Here is a 24,514-nt window from a genome sequence, read left to right as displayed (position 1 = left end):
AATTTTCCTGGGAAGAAAGTGAAAGAGATAAAAACTACTTTTTTAACAAACACACAGGAAAAGGATAACAATGCTAAATATTAAAAGCTCTCGCTGTGCAGAGAAAGCTGGGATAATTTGAGAGTCCTTCCGTGTTTCGGTGGGGTCTCCTGAAACATCCATAGACAGCGAGGCCCGTGCAAAGAAACAGGGAGCGATTCTTGAGAGAAGTTGCAGAGCTCTTTCTTCTCCAGCCACATGGGCGGGGCACTGCCAAAGAACTGAGCAATCACGGCACAACCAGGGCCCTCCTGGCACAGGGCAACACAAAATTAGCAGTGCTGAACAGGATTAGGGCACATGTGAGCAGGGAGCAGGGAGACCCCGTGCCCAGGCCATGCCTCTACCCCAGGGTCCCCTCTCCCATGACCTCATGGCAGGGGGGAGGAACCCCAACACTTCCGTAGGTGTAGTCTCTCTCCTCCTCCTTGCAGCTGGCTCATGGGCCCACATTCAGGGCCCCCACCTCGGGAGAAAATTCTCCCAATGTGCTCTGATGTTGAAAGAGTCAAGAAGAGAAGAAGGGAAAAAAAACCCCCGAAGTCCCAGGAAAACAAAGTTCAACTCTCCATCTCCCCCCAGAGAAAAGGAGCTGAAAACTGGCTAAAAAGAAACAAAGTTGCTTCCCTCTGCTCTTGCTGCAAGCAGGATGCAGAGGAGTGTGTATGTGTGTCCTTGAACAAACGCTCTGAGAAGTTTGTCTGGCTTTTTTTTCCTCTCCCCCCTCTCAGGCTCAGTTGAAAGGCACAGAAATGCACAAAGTTCACTTCTGGGCATAGAGCAGCAATAGGGGGATACACATGATAAAGTCACCCCAAGACACAGGGAGAGAGAATTCAGTGGAAAGACTCCGAGAATTCTGCTCCCAGAGATCATTCATTCCTGCTCACACTGACCCTTGTAGAAAGGGGACATCGTTCCCGGCAGCCTGTACTGAGCATGTGGCTCCTGAGTGGGGTTTGTTGTTTAGGAAACCTGCTCCGGCTTTTCCATTCTTTCCTTGCAAACAGGAAAACTTCTCCTGGGGCTGTGTGCAGGCAGAGCCCTGAGGAGAGCAGGTGGCACATGGTGTGCTGGGCTGGGACAGCCAGCTGCAGAGCTCAAGGGAAGAAGCCCAAAGTGTCACAATGGCTCCTTGCCTTCCCATGCAACACCTGGGTCACAATGGTCTCCTTGATTCCATGAGGCCCCACTGTGTCACAATGGCTCCTTGGTTCCATCAGGTTCCGCAGTGTCACCATGGTCTCTTTTGATCCGCACTGTCATCATGGACAATTGGTTCCATGAGGCCCCGCAGTGTCACAATGGTCCCTTGCTTCCATAGGTTTGATGTTGTAACAAAGGACTCCTTGCTTCTATGAGCTAGCCTGCTTTTTGCAGAGGTGTCTTTGGTTCCAACAAGGCCCCGCTGTGTCTCAGTGCACCCTGGCTTCCATGTGGATGTGGAGTATCACAAAGGCTCCTTGGTTCCACCAGGTCCTGCTGTGTCACAATGGGTCCTGTGGTCCCTGAGGCCCTCCAAAACCATCGTGGAGGCTTGCTTCCATGCGGTTCCATTATGTGCCAGTGGTCATCTTGGTTCCAGGAGTTTCCTTAGTGTCACAATGCTCTCCATGCTTCCATTAGGCCCTGCTTTGCCACAATGGTCCCCTTGTTTCCATGCGGCCTTGCTGTGTCACAATGGACCTATGGTTCCATGATGTTGCGTGGTGTCACCGTGCTCTTCTTGAATCCGCCGTGTAACCATGGACCATTGGTTCCGTGCAGCCGTGTCACAATGGGCTCCTTGATTCCATGATTCCCCACGGTGTCACAATGGAGCCTTGTTTCTAGGAGGTTCTGTACTGTCACAATTGCCTCCTTGATGCCATCAGCCCCTGCAGTGTCACAATGGCTCCTTGGTTCCATGAGGAACACAATAGCTTGGCATAAGCATTGAGCAACAGCTGCTGAACACACCTGGCAACATCTGCTTGCATCAAAAGAGGGCTTCAAGCTGACAATGGCACCAGCAGCTTCCATCTGCAACAGAGACCCAGGAAAGGACAGGCTGTGCCGGTTTGGACAAATGTGGAGGAAAATATCCTCTTATAGAAGGCAGGTTACACCCAGCCCTCCCCCACCAGGTTTTTGGAAAAAAGAACTTTCCTGGGAAGAAAGTGAAAGAGATAAAACCTATTTTTCTAACAAACACACAGGAAAAGGATAACAATGCTAAATATTAAAACCTCTCGCTGTGCAGAGAAAGCTGGGATAATTTGAGAGTCCTTCCGTGTTTCGGTGGGGTCTCCTGAAACATCCATAGACAGCGAGGCCCGTGCAAAGAAACAGGGAGCGATTCTTGAGAGAAGTTGCAGAGCTCTTTCTTCTCCAGCCACATGGGCGGGGCACTGCCAAAGAACTGAGCAATCACAGCACAACCAGGGCCCTCCTCGCACAGGGCAACACAAAATAAGCAGTGCTGAACAGGATTAGGGCACATGTGAGCAGGGAGCAGGGAGACCCCGTGCCCAGGCCATGCCTCTACCCCAGGGTCCCCTCTCCCATGACCTCATGGCAGGGGGGAGGAACCCCAACACTTCCGTAGGTGCAGTCTCTCTCCTCCTCCTTGCAGCTGGCTCATGGGCCCACATTCAGGGCCCCCACCTCGGGAGAAAATTCTCCCAATGTGCTCTGATGTTGAAAGAGTCAAGAAGAGAAGAAGGGAAAAAAAAACCCCGAAGTCCCAGGAAAACAAAGTTCAACTCTCCATCTCCCCCCAGAGAAAAGGAGCTGAAAACTGGCTAAAAAGAAACAAAGTTGCTTCCCTCTGCTCTTGCTGCAAGCAGGATGCAGAGGAGTGTGTATGTGTGTCCTTGAACAAACGCTCTGAGAAGTTTGTCCGGTTTTTTTTCCTCTCCCCCCTCTCAGGCTCAGTTGAAAGGCACAGAAATGCACAAAGTTCACTTCTGGGCATAGAGCAGCAATAGGGGATACACATGATAAAGTCACCCCAAGACACAGGGAGAGAGAATTCAGTGGAAAGACTCCGAGAATTCTGCTCCCAGAGATCATTCCTGCTCACACTGACCCTTGTAGAAAGGGGACATCGTTCCCGGCAGCCTGTACTGAGCATGTGGCTCCTGAGTGGGGTTTGTTGTTTAGGAAACCTGCTCCGGCTTTTCCATTCTTTCCTTGCAAACAGGAAAACTTCTCCTGGGGCTGTGTGCAGGCAGAGCCCTGAGGAGAGCAGGTGGCACATGGTGCGCTGGGCTGGGACAGCCAGCTGCAGAGCTCAAGGGAAGAAGCCCAAAGTGTCACAATGGCTCCTTGCCTTCCCATGCAACACCTGGGTCACAATGGTCTCCTTGATTCCATGAGGCCCCACTGTGTCACAATGGCTCCTTGGTTCCATCAGGTTCCGCAGTGTCACCATGGTCTCCTTTGATCCGCACTGTCATCATGGACAATTGGTTCCATGAGGCCCCGCAGTGTCACAATGGTCCCTTGGTTCCATAGCTTTTACGTTGTAACAATGGACTCCTTGCTTCTATGAGCTAGCCTGCTTTTTGCAGAGGTGTCTTTGGTTCCAACAAGGCCCCACTGTGTCTCAGTGCACCCTGGCTTCCATGTGGATCTGGAGTATCACAAAGGCTCCTTGGTTCCACCAGGTCCTGCTGTGTCACAATGGGTCCTGTGGTCCCTGAGGCCCTCCAAAACCATCGTGGAGGCTTGCTTCCATGAGGTTCCATTATGTGCCAGTGGTCATCTTGGTTCCAGGAGTTTCCTTAGTGTCACAATGCTCTCCATGCTTCCATTAGGCCCTGCTTTGCCACAATGGTCCCCTTGTTTCCATGAGGCCCCGCTGTGTCACAATGGACCTATGGTTCCGTGATGTTGCGTGGTGTCACCGTGCTCTTCTTGAATCCGCCGTGTAACCATGGACCATTGGTTCCATGCAGCCGTGTCACAATGGGCTCCTTGATTCCATGATTCCCCACGGTGTCACAATGGAGCCTTGTTTCTAGGAGGTTCTGTACTGTCACAATTGCCTCCTTGATGCCATCAGCCCCTGCAGTGTCACAATGGCTCCTTGGTTCCATGAGGAACACAAGAGCTTGGCATAAGCATTGAGCAACAGCTGCTGAACACACCTGGCAACATCTGCTTGCATCAAAAGAGTGCTTCAAGCTGACAATGGCACCAGCAGCTTCCATCTGCAACAGAGACCCAGGAAAGGACAGGCTGTGCCGGTTTGGACAAATGTGGAGGAAAATATCCTCTGATAGAAGGCAGGTTACACCCAGCCCTCCCCCACCAGGTTTTTGGAAAAAAGAACTTTCCTGGGAAGAAAGTGAAAGAGATAAAACCTATTTTTTTAACAAACACACAGGAAAAGGATAACAATGCTAAATATTAAAACCTCTCGCTGTGCAGAGAAAGCTGGGATAATTTGAGAGTCCTTCTGTGTTTCGGTGGGGTCTCCTGAAACATCCATAGACAGCGAGGCCCGTGCAAAGAAACAGGGAGCGATTCTTGAGAGAAGTTGCAGAGCTCTTTCTTCTCCAGCCACATGGGCGGGGCACTGCCAAAGAACTGAGCAATCACAGCACAACCAGGGCCCTCCTCGCACAGGGCAACACAAAATAAGCAGTGCTGAACAGGATTAGGGCACATGTGAGCAGGGAGCAGGGAGACCCCGTGCCCAGGCCATGCCTCTACCCCAGGGTCCCCTCTCCCATGACCTCATGGCAGGGGGGAGGAACCCCAACACTTCCGTAGGTGTAGTCTCTCTCCTCCTCCTTGCAGCTGGCTCATGGGCCCACATTCAGGGCCCCCACCTCGGGAGAAAATTCTCCCAATGTGCTCTGATGTTGAAAGAGTCAAGAAGAGAAGAAGGGAAAAAAAACCCCCGAAGTCCCAGGAAAACAAAGTTCAACTCTCCATCTCCCCCCAGAGAAAAGGAGCTGAAAACTGGCTAAAAAGAAACAAAGTTGCTTCCCTCTGCTCTTGCTGCAAGCAGGATGCAGAGGAGTGTGTATGTGTGTCCTTGAACAAACGCTCTGAGAAGTTTGTCCGGTTTTTTTTCCTCTCCCCCCTCTCAGGCTCAGTTGAAAGGCACAGAAATGCACAAAGTTCACTTCTGGGCATAGAGCAGCAATAGGGGATACACATGATAAAGTCACCCCAAGACACAGGGACAGAGAATTCAGTGGAAAGACTCCGAGAATTCTGCTCCCAGAGATCATTCCTGCTCACACTGACCCTTGTAGAAAGGGGACATCGTTCCAGGCAGCCTGTACTGAGCATGTGGCTCCTGAGTGGGGTTTGTTGTTTAGGAAACCTGCTCCGGCTTTTCCATTCTTTCCTTGCAAACAGGAAAACTTCTCCTGGGGCTGTGTGCAGGCAGAGCCCTGAGGAGAGCAGGTGGCACATGGTGCGCTGGGCTGGGACAGCCAGCTGCAGAGCTCAAGGGAAGAAGCCCAAAGTGTCACAATGGCTCCTTGCCTTCCCATGCAACACCTGGGTCACAATGGTCTCCTTGATTCCATGAGGCCCCACTGTGTCACAATGGCTCCTTGGTTCCATCAGGTTCCGCAGTGTCACCATGGTCTCCTTTGATCCGCACTGTCATCATGGACAATTGGTTCCATGAGGCCCCGCAGTGTCACAATGGTCCCTTGGTTCCATAGCTTTTACGTTGTAACAATGGACTCCTTGCTTCTATGAGCTAGCCTGCTTTTTGCAGAGGTGTCTTTGGTTCCAACAAGGCCCCACTGTGTCTCAGTGCACCCTGGCTTCCATGTGGATCTGGAGTATCACAAAGGCTCCTTGGTTCCACCAGGTCCTGCTGTGTCACAATGGGTCCTGTGGTCCCTGAGGCCCTCCAAAGTCATCATGGATGCTTGCTTCCATGAGGTTCCATTATGTGCCAGTGGTCATCTTGGTTCCAGGAGTTTCCTTAGTGTCACAATGCTCTCCATGTTTCCATGATTCCCCACAATGTCACAATGCTCTCCAGGCTTCCATTAGGCCCTGCTTTGCCACAATGGTCCCCTTGTTTCCATGCGGCCTTGCTGTGTCACAATGGACGTACGGTTCCATGATGTTGCGTGGTGTCACCGTGCTCTTCTTGAATCCGCCGTGTAACCATGGACCATTGGTTCCATGCAGCCGTGTCACAATGGGCTCCTTGATTCCATGATTCCCCACGGTGTCACAATGGAGCCTTGTTTCTAGGAGGTTCTGTACTGTCACAATTGCCTCCTTGGTGCCATCAGCCCCTGCAGTGTCACAATGGCTCCTTGGTTCCATGAGGAACACAATAGCTTGGCATAAGCATTGAGCAACAGCTGCTGAACACACCTGGCAACATCTGCTTGCATCAAAAGAGGGCTTCAAGCTGACAATGGCACCAGCAGCTTCCATCTGCAACAGAGACCCAGGAAAGGACAGGCTGTGCCGGTTTGGACAAATGTGGAGGAAAATATCCTCTGATAGAAGGCAGGTTACACCCAGCCCTCCCCCACCAGCTTCGGGAAAAAAGAATTTTCCTGGGAAGAAAGTGAAAGAGATAAAAACTACTTTTTTAACAAACACACAGGAAAAGGATAACAATGCTAAATATTAAAACCTCTCGCTGTGCAGAGAAAGCTGGGATAATTTGAGAGTCCTTCCGTGTTTCGGTGGGGTCTCCTGAAACATCCATAGACAGCGAGGCCCGTGCAAAGAAACAGGGAGCGATTCTTGAGAGAAGTTGCAGAGCTCTTTCTTCTCCAGCCACATGGGCGGGGCACTGCCAAAGAACTGAGCAATCACAGCACAACCAGGGCCCTCCTGGCACAGGGCAACACAAAATAAGCAGTGCTGAACAGGATTAGGGCACATGTGAGCAGGGAGCAGGGAGACCCCGTGCCCAGGCCATGCCTCTACCCCAGGGTCCCCTCTCCCATGACCTCATGGCAGGGGGGAGGAACCCCAACACTTCCGTAGGTGTAGTCTCTCTCCTCCTCCTTGCAGCTGGCTCATGGGCCCACATTCAGGGCCCCCACCTCGGGAGAAAATTCTCCCAATGTGCTCTGATGTTGAAAGAGTCAAGAAGAGAAGAAGGGAAAAAAAACCCCCGAAGTCCCAGGAAAACAAAGTTCAACTCTCCATCTCCCCCCAGAGAAAAGGAGCTGAAAACTGGCTAAAAAGAAACAAAGTTGCTTCCCTCTGCTCTTGCTGCAAGCAGGATGCAGAGGAGTGTGTATGTGTGTCCTTGAACAAACGCTCTGAGAAGTTTGTCTGGCTTTTTTTTCCTCTCCCCCCTCTCAGGCTCAGTTGAAAGGCACAGAAATGCACAAAGTTCACTTCTGGGCATAGAGCAGCAATAGGGGATACACATGATAAAGTCACCCCAAGACACAGGGAGAGAGAATTCAGTGGAAAGACTCCGAGAATTCTGCTCCCAGAGATCATTCCTGCTCACACTGACCCTTGTAGAAAGGGGACATCGTTCCAGGCAGCCTGTACTGAGCATGTGGCTCCTGAGTGGGGTTTGTTGTTTAGGAAACCTGCTCCGGCTTTTCCATTCTTTCCTTGCAAACAGGAAAACTTCTCCTGGGGCTGTGTGCAGGCAGAGCCCTGAGGAGAGCAGGTGGCACATGGTGCGCTGGGCTGGGACAGCCAGCTGCAGAGCTCAAGGGAAGAAGCCCAAAGTGTCACAATGGCTCCTTGCCTTCCCATGCAACACCTGGGTCACAATGGTCTCCTTGATTCCATGAGGCCCCACTGTGTCACAATGGCTCCTTGGTTCCATCAGGTTCCGCAGTGTCACCATGGTCTCCTTTGATCCGCACTGTCATCATGGACAATTGGTTCCATGAGGCCCCGCAGTGTCACAATGGTCCCTTGGTTGCATAGCTTTTACGTTGTAACAATGGACTCCTTGCTTCTATGAGCTAGCCTGCTTTTTGCAGAGGTGTCTTTGGTTCCAACAAGGCCCCACTGTGTCTCAGTGCACCCTGGCTTCCATGTGGATCTGGAGTATCACAAAGGCTCCTTGGTTCCACCAGGTCCTGCTGTGTCACAATGGGTCCTGTGGTCCCTGAGGCCCTCCAAAGTCATCATGGATGCTTGCTTCCATGAGGTTCCATTATGTGCCAGTGGTCATCTTGGTTCCAGGAGTTTCCTTAGTGTCACAATGCTCTCCATGTTTCCATGATTCCCCACAATGTCACAATGCTCTCCAGGCTTCCATTAGGCCCTGCTTTGCCACAATGGTCCCCTTGTTTCCATGCGGCCTTGCTGTGTCACAATGGACGTACGGTTCCATGATGTTGCGTGGTGTCACCGTGCTCTTCTTGAATCCGCCGTGTAACCATGGACCATTGGTTCCATGCAGCCGTGTCACAATGGGCTCCTTGATTCCATGATTCCCCACGGTGTCACAATGGAGCCTTGTTTCTAGGAGGTTCTGTACTGTCACAATTGCCTCCTTGATGCCATCAGCCCCTGCAGTGTCACAATGGCTCCTTGGTTCCATGAGGAACACAATAGCTTGGCATAAGCATTGAGCAACAGCTGCTGAACACACCTGGCAACATCTGCTTGCATCAAAAGAGGGCTTCAAGCTGACAATGGCACCAGCAGCTTCCATCTGCAACAGACACCCAAGGAAAGGACAGGCTGTGCTGGTTTGGACAAATGTGGAGGAAAATATCCTCTGATAGAAGGCAGGTTACACCCAGCCCTCCCCCACCAGCTTCGGGAAAAAAGAATTTTCCTGGGAAGAAAGTGAAAGAGATAAAAACTACTTTTTTAACAAACACACAGGAAAAGGATAACAATGCTAAATATTAAAAGCTCTCGCTGTGCAGAGAAAGCTGGGATAATTTGAGAGTCCTTCCGTGTTTCGGTGGGGTCTCCTGAAACATCCATAGACAGCGAGGCCCGTGCAAAGAAACAGGGAGCGATTCTTGAGAGAAGTTTCAGAGCTCTTTCTTCTCCAGCCACATGGGCGGGGCACTGCCAAAGAACTGAGCAATCACGGCACAACCAGGGCCCTCCTGGCACAGGGCAACACAAAATTAGCAGTGCTGAACAGGATTAGGGCACATGTGAGCAGGGAGCAGGGAGACCCCGTGCCCAGGCCATGCCTCTACCCCAGGGTCCCCTCTCCCATGACCTCATGGCAGGGGGGAGGAACCCCAACACTTCCGTAGGTGCAGTCTCTCTCCTCCTCCTTGCAGCTGGCTCATGGGCCCACATTCAGGGCCCCCACCTCGGGAGAAAATTCTCCCAATGTGCTCTGATGTTGAAAGAGTCAAGAAGAGAAGAAGGGAAAAAAAACCCCCGAAGTCCCAGGAAAACAAAGTTCAACTCTCCATCTCCCCCCAGAGAAAAGGAGCTGAAAACTGGCTAAAAAGAAACAAAGTTGCTTCCCTCTGCTCTTGCTGCAAGCAGGATGCAGAGGAGTGTGTATGTGTGTCCTTGAACAAACGCTCTGAGAAGTTTGTCTGGCTTTTTTTTCCTCTCCCCCCTCTCAGGCTCAGTTGAAAGGCACAGAAATGCACAAAGTTCACTTCTGGGCATAGAGCAGCAATAGGGGGATACACATGATAAAGTCACCCCAAGACACAGGGACAGAGAATTCAGTGGAAAGACTCCGAGAATTCTGCTCCCAGAGATCATTCATTCCTGCTCACACTGACCCTTGTAGAAAGGGGACATCGTTCCCGGCAGCCTGTACTGAGCATGTGGCTCCTGAGTGGGGTTTGTTGTTTAGGAAACCTGCTCCGGCTTTTCCATTCTTTCCTTGCAAACAGGAAAACTTCTCCTGGGGCTGTGTGCAGGCAGAGCCCTGAGGAGAGCAGGTGGCACATGGTGCGCTGGGCTGGGACAGCCAGCTGCAGAGCTCAAGGGAAGAAGCCCAAAGTGTCACAATGGCTCCTTGCCTTCCCATGCAACACCTGGGTCACAATGGTCTCCTTGATTCCATGAGGCCCCACTGTGTCACAATGGCTCCTTGGTTCCATCAGGTTCCGCAGTGTCACCATGGTCTCTTTTGATCCGCACTGTCATCATGGACAATTGGTTCCATGAGGCCCCGCAGTGTCACAATGGTCCCTTGCTTCCATAGGTTTGATGTTGTAACAAAGGACTCCTTGCTTCTATGAGCTAGCCTGCTTTTTGCAGAGGTGTCTTTGGTTCCAACAAGGCCCCGCTGTGTCTCAGTGCACCCTGGCTTCCATGTGGATGTGGAGTATCACAAAGGCTCCTTGGTTCCACCAGGTCCTGCTGTGTCACAATGGGTCCTGTGGTCCCTGAGGCCCTCCAAAACCATCGTGGAGGCTTGCTTCCATGCGGTTCCATTATGTGCCAGTGGTCATCTTGGTTCCAGGAGTTTCCTTAGTGTCACAATGCTCTCCATGCTTCCATTAGGCCCTGCTTTGCCACAATGGTCCCCTTGTTTCCATGCGGCCTTGCTGTGTCACAATGGACCTATGGTTCCATGATGTTGCGTGGTGTCACCGTGCTCTTCTTGAATCCGCCGTGTAACCATGGACCATTGGTTCCGTGCAGCCGTGTCACAATGGGCTCCTTGATTCCATGATTCCCCACGGTGTCACAATGGAGCCTTGTTTCTAGGAGGTTCTGTACTGTCACAATTGCCTCCTTGATGCCATCAGCCCCTGCAGTGTCACAATGGCTCCTTGGTTCCATGAGGAACACAATAGCTTGGCATAAGCATTGAGCAACAGCTGCTGAACACACCTGGCAACATCTGCTTGCATCAAAAGAGTGCTTCAAGCTGACAATGGCACCAGCAGCTTCCATCTGCAACAGAGACCCAGGAAAGGACAGGCTGTGCCGGTTTGGACAAATGTGGAGGAAAATATCCTCTTATAGAAGGCAGGTTACACCCAGCCCTCCCCCACCAGGTTTTTGGAAAAAAGAACTTTCCTGGGAAGAAAGTGAAAGAGATAAAACCTATTTTTCTAACAAACACACAGGAAAAGGATAACAATGCTAAATATTAAAAGCTCTCGCTGTGCAGAGAAAGCTGGGATAATTTGAGAGTCCTTCCGTGTTTCGGTGGGGTCTCCTGAAACATCCATAGACAGCGAGGCCCGTGCAAAGAAACAGGGAGCGATTCTTGAGAGAAGTTGCAGAGCTCTTTCTTCTCCAGCCACATGGGCGGGGCACTGCCAAAGAACTGAGCAATCACAGCACAACCAGGGCCCTCCTCGCACAGGGCAACACAAAATAAGCAGTGCTGAACAGGATTAGGGCACATGTGAGCAGGGAGCAGGGAGACCCCGTGCCCAGGCCATGCCTCTACCCCAGGGTCCCCTCTCCCATGACCTCATGGCAGGGGGGAGGAACCCCAACACTTCCGTAGGTGCAGTCTCTCTCCTCCTCCTTGCAGCTGGCTCATGGGCCCACATTCAGGGCCCCCACCTCGGGAGAAAATTCTCCCAATGTGCTCTGATGTTGAAAGAGTCAAGAAGAGAAGAAGGGAAAAAAAACCCCCGAAGTCCCAGGAAAACAAAGTTCAACTCTCCATCTCCCCCCAGAGAAAAGGAGCTGAAAACTGGCTAAAAAGAAACAAAGTTGCTTCCCTCTGCTCTTGCTGAAAGCAGGATGCAGAGGAGTGTGTATGTGTGTCCTTGAACAAACGCTCTGAGAAGTTTGTCCGGTTTTTTTTCCTCTCCCCCCTCTCAGGCTCAGTTGAAAGGCACAGAAATGCACAAAGTTCACTTCTGGGCATAGAGCAGCAATAGGGGATACACATGATAAAGTCACCCCAAGACACAGGGACAGAGAATTCAGTGGAAAGACTCCGAGAATTCTGCTCCCAGAGATCATTCCTGCTCACACTGACCCTTGTAGAAAGGGGACATCGTTCCAGGCAGCCTGTACTGAGCATGTGGCTCCTGAGTGGGGTTTGTTGTTTAGGAAACCTGCTCCGGCTTTTCCATTCTTTCCTTGCAAACAGGAAAACTTCTCCTGGGGCTGTGTGCAGGCAGAGCCCTGAGGAGAGCAGGTGGCACATGGTGCGCTGGGCTGGGACAGCCAGCTGCAGAGCTCAAGGGAAGAAGCCCAAAGTGTCACAATGGCTCCTTGCCTTCCCATGCAACACCTGGGTCACAATGGTCTCCTTGATTCCATGAGGCCCCACTGTGTCACAATGGCTCCTTGGTTCCATCAGGTTCCGCAGTGTCACCATGGTCTCCTTTGATCCGCACTGTCATCATGGACAATTGGTTCCATGAGGCCCCGCAGTGTCACAATGGTCCCTTGGTTGCATAGCTTTTACGTTGTAACAATGGACTCCTTGCTTCTATGAGCTAGCCTGCTTTTTGCAGAGGTGTCTTTGGTTCCAACAAGGCCCCGCTGTGTCTCAGTGCACCCTGGCTTCCATGTGGATGTGGAGTATCACAAAGGCTCCTTGGTTCCACCAGGTCCTGCTGTGTCACAATGGGTCCTGTGGTCCCTGAGGCCCTCCAAAGTCATCATGGATGCTTGCTTCCATGAGGTTCCATTATGTGTCAGTGGTCATCTTGGTTCCAGGAGTTTCCTTAGTGTCACAATGCTCTCCATGTTTCCATGATTCCCCACAATGTCACAATGCTCTCCAGGCTTCCATTAGGCCCTGCTTTGCCACAATGGTCCCCTTGTTTCCATGCGGCCTTGCTGTGTCACAATGGACGTACGGTTCCATGATGTTGCGTGGTGTCACCGTGCTCTTCTTGAATCCGCCGTGTAACCATGGACCATTGGTTCCATGCAGCCGTGTCACAATGGGCTCCTTGATTCCATGATTCCCCACGGTGTCACAATGGAGCCTTGTTTCTAGGAGGTTCTGTACTGTCACAATTGCCTCCTTGATGCCATCAGCCCCTGCAGTGTCACAATGGCTCCTTGGTTCCATGAGGAACACAATAGCTTGGCATAAGCATTGAGCAACAGCTGCTGAACACACCTGGCAACATCTGCTTGCATCAAAAGAGGGCTTCAAGCTGACAATGGCACCAGCAGCTTCCATCTGCAACAGACACCCAGGGAAAGGACAGGCTGTGCCGGTTTGGACAAATGTGGAGGAAAATATCCTCTGATAGAAGGCAGGTTACACCCAGCCCTCCCCCACCAGCTTCGGGAAAAAAGAATTTTCCTGGGAAGAAAGTGAAAGAGATAAAAACTACTTTTTTAACAAACACACAGGAAAAGGATAACAATGCTAAATATTAAAAGCTCTCGCTGTGCAGAGAAAGCTGGGATAATTTGAGAGTCCTTCCGTGTTTCGGTGGGGTCTCCTGAAACATCCATAGACAGCGAGGCCCGTGCAAAGAAACAGGGAGCGATTCTTGAGAGAAGTTTCAGAGCTCTTTCTTCTCCAGCCACATGGGCGGGGCACTGCCAAAGAACTGAGCAATCACGGCACAACCAGGGCCCTCCTGGCACAGGGCAACACAAAATTAGCAGTGCTGAACAGGATTAGGGCACATGTGAGCAGGGAGCAGGGAGACCCCGTGCCCAGGCCATGCCTCTACCCCAGGGTCCCCTCTCCCATGACCTCATGGCAGGGGGGAGGAACCCCAACACTTCCGTAGGTGCAGTCTCTCTCCTCCTCCTTGCAGCTGGCTCATGGGCCCACATTCAGGGCCCCCACCTCGGGAGAAAATTCTCCCAATGTGCTCTGATGTTGAAAGAGTCAAGAAGAGAAGAAGGGAAAAAAAACCCCCGAAGTCCCAGGAAAACAAAGTTCAACTCTCCATCTCCCCCCAGAGAAAAGGAGCTGAAAACTGGCTAAAAAGAAACAAAGTTGCTTCCCTCTGCTCTTGCTGAAAGCAGGATGCAGAGGAGTGTGTATGTGTGTCCTTGAACAAACGCTCTGAGAAGTTTGTCCGGTTTTTTTTCCTCTCCCCCCTCTCAGGCTCAGTTGAAAGGCACAGAAATGCACAAAGTTCACTTCTGGGCATAGAGCAGCAATAGGGGATACACATGATAAAGTCACCCCAAGACACAGGGACAGAGAATTCAGTGGAAAGACTCCGAGAATTCTGCTCCCAGAGATCATTCCTGCTCACACTGACCCTTGTAGAAAGGGGACATCGTTCCAGGCAGCCTGTACTGAGCATGTGGCTCCTGAGTGGGGTTTGTTGTTTAGGAAACCTGCTCCGGCTTTTCCATTCTTTCCTTGCAAACAGGAAAACTTCTCCTGGGGCTGTGTGCAGGCAGAGCCCTGAGGAGAGCAGGTGGCACATGGTGCGCTGGGCTGGGACAGCCAGCTGCAGAGCTCAAGGGAAGAAGCCCAAAGTGTCACAATGGCTCCTTGCCTTCCCATGCAACACCTGGGTCACAATGGTCTCCTTGATTCCATGAGGCCCCACTGTGTCACAATGGCTCCTTGGTTCCATCAGGTTCCGCAGTGTCACCATGGTCTCCTTTGATCCGCACTGTCATCATGGACAATTGGTTCCATGAGGCCCCGCAGTGTCACAATGGTCCCTTGGTTGCATAGCTTTTACGTTGTAACAATGGACTCCTTGCTTCTATGAGCTAGCCTGCTTTTTGCAGAGGTGTCTTTGGTTCCAACAAGGCCCCGCTGTGTCTCAGTGCACCCTGGCTTCCATGTGGATGTGGAGTATCACAAAGGCTCCTTGGTTCCACCAGGTCCTGCTGTGTCACAATGGGTCCTGTGGTCCCTGAGGCCCTCCAAAGTCATCATGGATGCTTGCTTCCATGAGGTTCCATTATGTGTCAGTGGTCATCTTGGTTCCAGGAGTTTCCTTAGTGTCACAATGCTCTCCATGTTTCCATGATTCCCCACAATGTCACAATGCTCTCCAGGCTTCCATTAGGCCCTGCTTTGCCACAATGGTCCCCTTGTTTCCATGCGGCCTTGCTGTGTCACAATGGACGTACGGTTCCATGATGTTGCGTGGTGTCACCGTGCTCTTCTTGAATCCGCCGTGTAACCATGGACCATTGGTTCCATGCAGCCGTGTCACAATGGGCTCCTTGATTCCATGATTCCCCACGGTGTCACAATGGAGCCTTGTTTCTAGGAGGTTCTGTACTGTCACAATTGCCTCCTTGATGCCATCAGCCCCTGCAGTGTCACAATGGCTCCTTGGTTCCATGAGGAACACAATAGCTTGGCATAAGCATTGAGCAACAGCTGCTGAACACACCTGGCAACATCTGCTTGCATCAAAAGAGGGCTTCAAGCTGACAATGGCACCAGCAGCTTCCATCTGCAACAGACACCCAGGGAAAGGACAGGCTGTGCCGGTTTGGACAAATGTGGAGGAAAATATCCTCTGATAGAAGGCAGGTTACACCCAGCCCTCCCCCACCAGCTTCGGGAAAAAAGAATTTTCCTGGGAAGAAAGTGAAAGAGATAAAAACTACTTTTTTAACAAACACACAGGAAAAGGATAACAATGCTAAATATTAAAAGCTCTCGCTGTGCAGAGAAAGCTGGGATAATTTGAGAGTCCTTCCGTGTTTCGGTGGGGTCTCCTGAAACATCCATAGACAGCGAGGCCCGTGCAAAGAAACAGGGAGCGATTCTTGAGAGAAGTTTCAGAGCTCTTTCTTCTCCAGCCACATGGGCGGGGCACTGCCAAAGAACTGAGCAATCACGGCACAACCAGGGCCCTCCTGGCACAGGGCAACACAAAATTAGCAGTGCTGAACAGGATTAGGGCACATGTGAGCAGGGAGCAGGGAGACCCCGTGCCCAGGCCATGCCTCTACCCCAGGGTCCCCTCTCCCATGACCTCATGGCAGGGGGGAGGAACCCCAACACTTCCGTAGGTGCAGTCTCTCTCCTCCTCCTTGCAGCTGGCTCATGGGCCCACATTCAGGGCCCCCACCTCGGGAGAAAATTCTCCCAATGTGCTCTGATGTTGAAAGAGTCAAGAAGAGAAGAAGGGAAAAAAAACCCCCGAAGTCCCAGGAAAACAAAGTTCAACTCTCCATCTCCCCCCAGAGAAAAGGAGCTGAAAACTGGCTAAAAAGAAACAAAGTTGCTTCCCTCTGCTCTTGCTGCAAGCAGGATGCAGAGGAGTGTGTATGTGTGTCCTTGAACAAACGCTCTGAGAAGTTTGTCCGGTTTTTTTTCCTCTCCCCCCTCTCAGGCTCAGTTGAAAGGCACAGAAATGCACAAAGTTCACTTCTGGGCATAGAGCAGCAATAGGGGGATACACATGATAAAGTCACCCCAAGACACAGGGACAGAGAATTCAGTGGAAAGACTCCGAGAATTCTGCTCCCAGAGATCATTCATTCCTGCTCACACTGACCCTTGTAGAAAGGGGACATCGTTCCCGGCAGCCTGTACTGAGCATGTGGCTCCTGAGTGGGGTTTGTTGTTTAGGAAACCTGCTCCGGCTTTTCCATTCTTTCCTTGCAAACAGGAAAACTTCTCCTGGGGCTGTGTGCAGGCAGAGCCCTGAGGAGAGCAGGTGGCACATGGTGCGCTGGGCTGGGACAGCCAGCTGCAGAGCTCAAGGGAAGAAGCCCAAAGTGTCACAATGGCTCCTTGCCTTCCCATGCAACACCTGGGTCACAATGGTCTCCTTGATTCCATGAGGCCCCACTGTGTCACAATGGCTCCTTGGTTCCATCAGGTTCCGCAGTGTCACCATGGTCTCTTTTGATCCGCACTGTCATCATGGACAATTGGTTCCATGAGGCCCCGCAGTGTCACAATGGTCCCTTGCTTCCATAGGTTTGATGTTGTAACAAAGGACTCCTTGCTTCTATGAGCTAGCCTGCTTTTTGCAGAGGTGTCTTTGGTTCCAACAAGGCCCCACTGTGTCTCAGTGCACCCTGGCTTCCATGTGGATGTGGAGTATCACAAAGGCTCCTTGGTTCCACCAGGTCCTGCTGTGTCACAATGGGTCCTGTGGTCCCTGAGGCCCTCCAAAACCATCGTGGAGGCTTGCTTCCATGCGGTTCCATTATGTGCCAGTGGTCATCTTGGTTCCAGGAGTTTCCTTAGTGTCACAATGCTCTCCATGTTTCCATGATTCCCCACAATGTCACAATGCTCTCCAGGCTTCCATTAGGCCCTGCTTTGCCACAATGGTCCCCTTGTTTCCATGCGGCCTTGCTGTGTCACAATGGACGTACGGTTCCATGATGTTGCGTGGTGTCACCGTGCTCTTCTTGAATCCGCCGTGTAACCATGGACCATTGGTTCCATGCAGCCGTGTCACAATGGGCTCCTTGATTCCATGATTCCCCACGGTGTCACAATGGAGCCTTGTTTCTAGGAGGTTCTGTACTGTCACAATTGCCTCCTTGATGCCATCAGCCCCTGCAGTGTCACAATGGCTCCTTGGTTCCATGAGGAACACAATAGCTTGGCATAAGCATTGAGCAACAGCTGCTGAACACACCTGGCAACATCTGCTTGCATCAAAAGAGGGCTTCAAGCTGACAATGGCACCAGCAGCTTCCATCTGCAACAGACACCCAGGGAAAGGACAGGCTGTGCCGGTTTGGACAAATGTGGAGGAAAATATCCTCTGATAGAAGGCAGGTTACACCCAGCCCTCCCCCACCAGCTTCGGGAAAAAAGAATTTTCCTGGGAAGAAAGTGAAAGAGATAAAAACTACTTTTTTAACAAACACACAGGAAAAGGATAACAATGCTAAATATTAAAAGCTCTCGCTGTGCAGAGAAAGCTGGGATAATTTGAGAGTCCTTCTGTGTTTCGGTGGGGTCTCCTGAAACATCCATAGACAGCGAGGCCCGTGCAAAGAAACAGGGAGCGATTCTTGAGAGAAGTTGCAGAGCTCTTTCTTCTCCAGCCACATGGGCGGGGCACTGCCAAAGAACTGAGCAATCACGGCACAACCAGGGCCCTCCTGGCACAGGGCAACACAAAATTAGCAGTGCTGAACAGGATTAGGGCACATGTGAGCAGGGAGCAGGGAGACCCCGTGCCCAGGCCATGCCTCTACCCCAGGGTCCCCTCTCCCATGACCTCATGGCAGGGGGGAGGAACCCCAACACTTCCGTAGGTGTAGTCTCTCTCCTCCTCCTTGCAGCTGGCTCATGGGCCCACATTCAGGGCCCCCACCTCGGGAGAAAATTCTCCCAATGTGCTCTGATGTTGAAAGAGTCAAGAAGAGAAGAAGGGAAAAAAAACCCCCGAAGTCCCAGGAAAACAAAGTTCAACTCTCCATCTCCCCCCAGAGAAAAGGAGCTGAAAACTGGCTAAAAAGAAACAAAGTTGCTTCCCTCTGCTCTTGCTGCAAGCAGGATGCAGAGGAGTGTGTATGTGTGTCCTTGAACAAACGCTCTGAGAAGTTTGTCTGGCTTTTTTTTCCTCTCCCCCCTCTCAGGCTCAGTTGAAAGGCACAGAAATGCACAAAGTTCACTTCTGGGCATAGAGCAGCAATAGGGGGATACACATGATAAAGTCACCCCAAGACACAGGGAGAGAGAATTCAGTGGAAAGACTCCGAGAATTCTGCTCCCAGAGATCATTCATTCCTGCTCACACTGACCCTTGTAGAAAGGGGACATCGTTCCCGGCAGCCTGTACTGAGCATGTGGCTCCTGAGTGGGGTTTGTTGTTTAGGAAACCTGCTCCGGCTTTTCCATTCTTTCCTTGCAAACAGGAAAACTTCTCCTGGGGCTGTGTGCAGGCAGAGCCCTGAGGAGAGCAGGTGGCACATGGTGTGCTGGGCTGGGACAGCCAGCTGCAGAGCTCAAGGGAAGAAGCCCAAAGTGTCACAATGGCTCCTTGCCTTCCCATGCAACACCTGGGTCACAATGGTCTCCTTGATTCCATGAGGCCCCACTGTGTCACAATGGCTCCTTGGTTCCATCAGGTTCCGCAGTGTCACCATGGTCTCTTTTGATCCGCACTGTCATCATGGACAATTGGTTCCATGAGGCCCCGCAGTGTCACAATGGTCCCTTGCTTCCATAGGTTTGATGTTGTAACAAAGGACTCCTTGCTTCTATGAGCTAGCCTGCTTTTTGCAGAGGTGTCTTTGGTTCCAACAAGGCCCCGCTGTGTCTCAGTGCACCCTGGCTTCCATGTGGATGTGGAGTATCACAAAGGCTCCTTGGTTCCACCAGGTCCTGCTGTGTCACAATGGGTCCTGTGGTCCCTGAGGCCCTCCAAAACCATCGTGGAGGCTTGCTTCCATGCGGTTCCATTATGTGCCAGTGGTCATCTTGGTTCCAGGAGTTTCCTTAGTGTCACAATGCTCTCCATGCTTCCATTAGGCCCTGCTTTGCCACAATGGTCCCCTTGTTTCCATGCGGCCTTGCTGTGTCACAATGGACCTATGGTTCCATGATGTTGCGTGGTGTCACCGTGCTCTTCTTGAATCCGCCGTGTAACCATGGACCATTGGTTCCGTGCAGCCGTGTCACAATGGGCTCCTTGATTCCATGATTCCCCACGGTGTCACAATGGAGCCTTGTTTCTAGGAGGTTCTGTACTGTCACAATTGCCTCCTTGATGCCATCAGCCCCTGCAGTGTCACAATGGCTCCTTGGTTCCATGAGGAACACAATAGCTTGGCATAAGCATTGAGCAACAGCTGCTGAACACACCTGGCAACATCTGCTTGCATCAAAAGAGGGCTTCAAGCTGACAATGGCACCAGCAGCTTCCATCTGCAACAGAGACCCAGGAAAGGACAGGCTGTGCCGGTTTGGACAAATGTGGAGGAAAATATCCTCTTATAGAAGGCAGGTTACACCCAGCCCTCCCCCACCAGGTTTTTGGAAAAAAGAACTTTCCTGGGAAGAAAGTGAAAGAGATAAAACCTATTTTTCTAACAAACACACAGGAAAAGGATAACAATGCTAAATATTAAAACCTCTCGCTGTGCAGAGAAAGCTGGGATAATTTGAGAGTCCTTCCGTGTTTCGGTGGGGTCTCCTGAAACATCCATAGACAGCGAGGCCCGTGCAAAGAAACAGGGAGCGATTCTTGAGAGAAGTTGCAGAGCTCTTTCTTCTCCAGCCACATGGGCGGGGCACTGCCAAAGAACTGAGCAATCACAGCACAACCAGGGCCCTCCTCGCACAGGGCAACACAAAATAAGCAGTGCTGAACAGGATTAGGGCACATGTGAGCAGGGAGCAGGGAGACCCCGTGCCCAGGCCATGCCTCTACCCCAGGGTCCCCTCTCCCATGACCTCATGGCAGGGGGGAGGAACCCCAACACTTCCGTAGGTGCAGTCTCTCTCCTCCTCCTTGCAGCTGGCTCATGGGCCCACATTCAGGGCCCCCACCTCGGGAGAAAATTCTCCCAATGTGCTCTGATGTTGAAAGAGTCAAGAAGAGAAGAAGGGAAAAAAAAACCCCGAAGTCCCAGGAAAACAAAGTTCAACTCTCCATCTCCCCCCAGAGAAAAGGAGCTGAAAACTGGCTAAAAAGAAACAAAGTTGCTTCCCTCTGCTCTTGCTGCAAGCAGGATGCAGAGGAGTGTGTATGTGTGTCCTTGAACAAACGCTCTGAGAAGTTTGTCCGGTTTTTTTTCCTCTCCCCCCTCTCAGGCTCAGTTGAAAGGCACAGAAATGCACAAAGTTCACTTCTGGGCATAGAGCAGCAATAGGGGATACACATGATAAAGTCACCCCAAGACACAGGGAGAGAGAATTCAGTGGAAAGACTCCGAGAATTCTGCTCCCAGAGATCATTCCTGCTCACACTGACCCTTGTAGAAAGGGGACATCGTTCCCGGCAGCCTGTACTGAGCATGTGGCTCCTGAGTGGGGTTTGTTGTTTAGGAAACCTGCTCCGGCTTTTCCATTCTTTCCTTGCAAACAGGAAAACTTCTCCTGGGGCTGTGTGCAGGCAGAGCCCTGAGGAGAGCAGGTGGCACATGGTGCGCTGGGCTGGGACAGCCAGCTGCAGAGCTCAAGGGAAGAAGCCCAAAGTGTCACAATGGCTCCTTGCCTTCCCATGCAACACCTGGGTCACAATGGTCTCCTTGATTCCATGAGGCCCCACTGTGTCACAATGGCTCCTTGGTTCCATCAGGTTCCGCAGTGTCACCATGGTCTCCTTTGATCCGCACTGTCATCATGGACAATTGGTTCCATGAGGCCCCGCAGTGTCACAATGGTCCCTTGGTTCCATAGCTTTTACGTTGTAACAATGGACTCCTTGCTTCTATGAGCTAGCCTGCTTTTTGCAGAGGTGTCTTTGGTTCCAACAAGGCCCCACTGTGTCTCAGTGCACCCTGGCTTCCATGTGGATCTGGAGTATCACAAAGGCTCCTTGGTTCCACCAGGTCCTGCTGTGTCACAATGGGTCCTGTGGTCCCTGAGGCCCTCCAAAACCATCGTGGAGGCTTGCTTCCATGAGGTTCCATTATGTGCCAGTGGTCATCTTGGTTCCAGGAGTTTCCTTAGTGTCACAATGCTCTCCATGCTTCCATTAGGCCCTGCTTTGCCACAATGGTCCCCTTGTTTCCATGAGGCCCCGCTGTGTCACAATGGACCTATGGTTCCGTGATGTTGCGTGGTGTCACCGTGCTCTTCTTGAATCCGCCGTGTAACCATGGACCATTGGTTCCATGCAGCCGTGTCACAATGGGCTCCTTGATTCCATGATTCCCCACGGTGTCACAATGGAGCCTTGTTTCTAGGAGGTTCTGTACTGTCACAATTGCCTCCTTGATGCCATCAGCCCCTGCAGTGTCACAATGGCTCCTTGGTTCCATGAGGAACACAAGAGCTTGGCATAAGCATTGAGCAACAGCTGCTGAACACACCTGGCAACATCTGCTTGCATCAAAAGAGTGCTTCAAGCTGACAATGGCACCAGCAGCTTCCATCTGCAACAGAGACCCAGGAAAGGACAGGCTGTGCCGGTTTGGACAAATGTGGAGGAAAATATCCTCTGATAGAAGGCAGGTTACACCCAGCCCTCCCCCACCAGGTTTTTGGAAAAAAGAACTTTCCTGGGAAGAAAGTGAAAGAGATAAAACCTATTTTTTTAACAAACACACAGGAAAAGGATAACAATGCTAAATATTAAAACCTCTCGCTGTGCAGAGAAAGCTGGGATAATTTGAGAGTCCTTCTGTGTTTCGGTGGGGTCTCCTGAAACATCCATAGACAGCGAGGCCCGTGCAAAGAAACAGGGAGCGATTCTTGAGAGAAGTTGCAGAGCTCTTTCTTCTCCAGCCACATGGGCGGGGCACTGCCAAAGAACTGAGCAATCACAGCACAACCAGGGCCCTCCTCGCACAGGGCAACACAAAATAAGCAGTGCTGAACAGGATTAGGGCACATGTGAGCAGGGAGCAGGGAGACCCCGTGCCCAGGCCATGCCTCTACCCCAGGGTCCCCTCTCCCATGACCTCATGGCAGGGGGGAGGAACCCCAACACTTCCGTAGGTGTAGTCTCTCTCCTCCTCCTTGCAGCTGGCTCATGGGCCCACATTCAGGGCCCCCACCTCGGGAGAAAATTCTCCCAATGTGCTCTGATGTTGAAAGAGTCAAGAAGAGAAGAAGGGAAAAAAAACCCCCGAAGTCCCAGGAAAACAAAGTTCAACTCTCCATCTCCCCCCAGAGAAAAGGAGCTGAAAACTGGCTAAAAAGAAACAAAGTTGCTTCCCTCTGCTCTTGCTGCAAGCAGGATGCAGAGGAGTGTGTATGTGTGTCCTTGAACAAACGCTCTGAGAAGTTTGTCCGGTTTTTTTTCCTCTCCCCCCTCTCAGGCTCAGTTGAAAGGCACAGAAATGCACAAAGTTCACTTCTGGGCATAGAGCAGCAATAGGGGATACACATGATAAAGTCACCCCAAGACACAGGGACAGAGAATTCAGTGGAAAGACTCCGAGAATTCTGCTCCCAGAGATCATTCCTGCTCACACTGACCCTTGTAGAAAGGGGACATCGTTCCAGGCAGCCTGTACTGAGCATGTGGCTCCTGAGTGGGGTTTGTTGTTTAGGAAACCTGCTCCGGCTTTTCCATTCTTTCCTTGCAAACAGGAAAACTTCTCCTGGGGCTGTGTGCAGGCAGAGCCCTGAGGAGAGCAGGTGGCACATGGTGCGCTGGGCTGGGACAGCCAGCTGCAGAGCTCAAGGGAAGAAGCCCAAAGTGTCACAATGGCTCCTTGCCTTCCCATGCAACACCTGGGTCACAATGGTCTCCTTGATTCCATGAGGCCCCACTGTGTCACAATGGCTCCTTGGTTCCATCAGGTTCCGCAGTGTCACCATGGTCTCCTTTGATCCGCACTGTCATCATGGACAATTGGTTCCATGAGGCCCCGCAGTGTCACAATGGTCCCTTGGTTCCATAGCTTTTACGTTGTAACAATGGACTCCTTGCTTCTATGAGCTAGCCTGCTTTTTGCAGAGGTGTCTTTGGTTCCAACAAGGCCCCACTGTGTCTCAGTGCACCCTGGCTTCCATGTGGATCTGGAGTATCACAAAGGCTCCTTGGTTCCACCAGGTCCTGCTGTGTCACAATGGGTCCTGTGGTCCCTGAGGCCCTCCAAAGTCATCATGGATGCTTGCTTCCATGAGGTTCCATTATGTGCCAGTGGTCATCTTGGTTCCAGGAGTTTCCTTAGTGTCACAATGCTCTCCATGTTTCCATGATTCCCCACAATGTCACAATGCTCTCCAGGCTTCCATTAGGCCCTGCTTTGCCACAATGGTCCCCTTGTTTCCATGCGGCCTTGCTGTGTCACAATGGACGTACGGTTCCATGATGTTGCGTGGTGTCACCGTGCTCTTCTTGAATCCGCCGTGTAACCATGGACCATTGGTTCCATGCAGCCGTGTCACAATGGGCTCCTTGATTCCATGATTCCCCACGGTGTCACAATGGAGCCTTGTTTCTAGGAGGTTCTGTACTGTCACAATTGCCTCCTTGGTGCCATCAGCCCCTGCAGTGTCACAATGGCTCCTTGGTTCCATGAGGAACACAATAGCTTGGCATAAGCATTGAGCAACAGCTGCTGAACACACCTGGCAACATCTGCTTGCATCAAAAGAGGGCTTCAAGCTGACAATGGCACCAGCAGCTTCCATCTGCAACAGAGACCCAGGAAAGGACAGGCTGTGCCGGTTTGGACAAATGTGGAGGAAAATATCCTCTGATAGAAGGCAGGTTACACCCAGCCCTCCCCCACCAGCTTCGGGAAAAAAGAATTTTCCTGGGAAGAAAGTGAAAGAGATAAAAACTACTTTTTTAACAAACACACAGGAAAAGGATAACAATGCTAAATATTAAAACCTCTCGCTGTGCAGAGAAAGCTGGGATAATTTGAGAGTCCTTCCGTGTTTCGGTGGGGTCTCCTGAAACATCCATAGACAGCGAGGCCCGTGCAAAGAAACAGGGAGCGATTCTTGAGAGAAGTTGCAGAGCTCTTTCTTCTCCAGCCACATGGGCGGGGCACTGCCAAAGAACTGAGCAATCACGGCACAACCAGGGCCCTCCTGGCACAGGGCAACACAAAATAAGCAGTGCTGAACAGGATTAGGGCACATGTGAGCAGG

The sequence above is a fragment of the Aphelocoma coerulescens genome, chromosome 28 (genome assembly GCF_041296385.1).
Source record: "Aphelocoma coerulescens isolate FSJ_1873_10779 chromosome 28, UR_Acoe_1.0, whole genome shotgun sequence".
Classification (NCBI taxonomy): domain Eukaryota; kingdom Metazoa; phylum Chordata; class Aves; order Passeriformes; family Corvidae; genus Aphelocoma; species Aphelocoma coerulescens.
This window is presented reverse-complemented; position numbering follows the sequence as displayed.